At 50.1% G+C, this 2,396-nt stretch overlaps 1 non-coding gene across 1 annotated transcript; it reads left to right on the forward strand.

The window, feature by feature from the left end:
* The first annotated feature begins 1,620 nt into the window (after positions 1–1,620).
* On the forward strand, positions 1,621–1,839 carry LOC134351237 (small nucleolar RNA U3). The gene has a single exon (XR_010019084.1). It is a non-coding gene; the product is annotated as a small nucleolar RNA U3 (small nucleolar RNA).
* The last annotated feature ends 557 nt before the right edge of the window (positions 1,840–2,396 follow it).

The raw sequence follows: 2,396 nt of genomic DNA on the forward strand, positions 1-2,396 counted from the left end.
TGTGATATGGCTGACACAGTAATTTTTTTTACAACATATCTTTATTAGAAATTCGGTGTTATATATACAAATCAGTGACTAACACAATTACTTCACTACAAATAGACAATACACATTAAACCAAAATGTTTCCATCTCTGTCAATGGTGGCACTAACCCGCCCCCACCCCCCCCCCCCACCCCACCCGCGCCGCGGAGCCCAACTGTCCCGGAACGGCTCGAAGATCACCGAGAACTGCGAGTGTTCCTTCTCAATATTTACCCGGGCACGAACATATCCCCTAAGTATTGCCAGGCAGTGTACCCGGGCAGATCCTCCCGCCCCTTGGTTCCAACACACGGACGGCTGTTTTCGCCAGCCCCAAGGGCAAGTTGACACAGATATGCTCATCCCAACACGCCCCCGTCCTTACTGGATGACCATATATAAATAGGGTGGGTCTCAAATGCAACCAGAAGGCAAGAAGCAGCCCACGCAGATACACAAAAAGGGTCAGCTGCCTCACAAACTCCATGTACATGTGGTACACGGTCTCCTCCAGCCCGCAGAAGTGAGATGCAGCTGGGAGATCCGTGTACAAGCTGAAGAACTTACTATGGTTGACAAGAGCTAAGGTGCTTGGAGGTAGGTAAGAGGAGATGTTATGGGTAAGGTTTTTTATTCAGAAAGTGGTGAGTGTGTGGAATGGGCTGCCAGCGGTGGTGGTGAAGGTGGATACAATAGGGTCTTTTGAGAGACTCCTGGATAGATACATGGAGCGCTATGGTGTTCGGCACAGCTTTGTGGGCCGAAGGGCCTGTATTGTGCTGTAGGTTTTCTATGTTCTATGTTCTTTATGTTCTGTGGTAAGAAAAATTCCCTCCACCTCCCCTCTTCTTCTGTTCTCTACTCTGGCCACTTACCTCTTTTCCTCACTTACCTCACTTCCCCCTGGATTCCAAGCCCCTTCCCTTTCTCCTGTTTCCCACTCTCCTCTCCTGTCTGATTCCTTCTCCTGCCCTTGACCTTTCCTCCCTATCGTATTCACCTGTCGTCTTCCACTCTTTTCCCCATCTTTTTATTCTGGCATCTTCCCCCTTCCTTTCCAGCCCTGATGAAGGGTCTCGGCCTGAAACGACAACTGTTTGTTCATTTTCTCAGACGCTGCCTGACCTGCTGAGTTCCTCCGGCATTTTGTGTGTGTAGCTGTGGGTTTCCAGCAACTGCAGATTTTCTCGTGTTTGCTATCTAGCTAACTATTTATCATAGATGCCTAATGTAATTTTAATGTATTGTTACTGCAATGTTGTAACACATGTCAGTGATATTAAACGTGAATCTGATTCTCATCCTCGGGCCGGAAATCCACCGGAAGAGTTTCAGCTCACAGAAGAGGCAGTGGGTGGAGCCCGGATGCTAAATTATGCAGATTTTCACTCCTCGTGTCAGTCGCAGCAAGAAGAGTAACTACAGGTTGTGTCTGACTGTGAAGTTTAGAATGGATGGGGAGAGGTCGGTTGTAATTATCTTCCACCCCGTCCGTGATCCCTGTGAATAACCGAGGGAAGGAAGTGACCGCTCGCCGTGAGGTGAAAGTGTTTGTTTGTGGGTGGGGAGCAGCGCGGCGGGAGCTGGTGGTTAAGACTATACTTTTAAGGATCATTTCTATAGTCTGTGACTGAGAAATCGAGCACTAAAAAGTTTGGTCTCTGCAACCACGAGGAAGAGTCGTGGCGTTTCCTCCTGAGCGGGAAGCAGCCGGTGAGCGTTGTTTTGTACAGCGGCTCTCCGGTCTTGATGACCGTTCCCTTCTCCCCATTGCGGGGAGCTGTGGAGGGAGGAGACGCTGTCTGAGTGGTTGCTCTTCACACTCTCAAAAACAGATCAGACTAGTCCGTCTGTTTTAGTCTTTATTTTTGGTGACGTAGACAGGGGGTTCTGGCCCGTCTGGGAAAAGGGAAGGACCTAAGGCGAGATCGTTACATTGAAAATACCGGAAGAGAGAAGGGGGGCTACGATGAGCAAGGAAAGGATGCTTGGAGTACAGGAGACCCCGCGGGATGTGCCGGTTCACCCTCTTGGAAGCTGTCGGGACAGAAGATCATACCAGCCTGAGAGGCGGTCAGGTCTGTGAGTCAACAATTGGCGCTGAAGCAAAGCCGAGGAGACGGACGTCAGGCAGAGCCGTGGTAGTACGGGACTCCATAGTGAGAGGTACAGAAAGGGGTTTCTGCGGCAACAGGCGGGATTTAAGGATGGTGTGTTACCTCCCTGGTGCCGGGATCCAGGATGTCACGGAATCCTCAAGAGTGAAAGTGAACATCCGGAAGTGGTGGTGCATGTCGGCACTAATGACGTGGGGAAGAAGAGGAAAGACATTCTACAGAGTGAGTTCAGAGAACTCGGAAGAAGGCTG

Source organism: Mobula hypostoma, chromosome 8 (genome assembly GCF_963921235.1).
Source record: "Mobula hypostoma chromosome 8, sMobHyp1.1, whole genome shotgun sequence".
Taxonomy (NCBI): Eukaryota; Metazoa; Chordata; class Chondrichthyes; order Myliobatiformes; family Myliobatidae; genus Mobula; species Mobula hypostoma.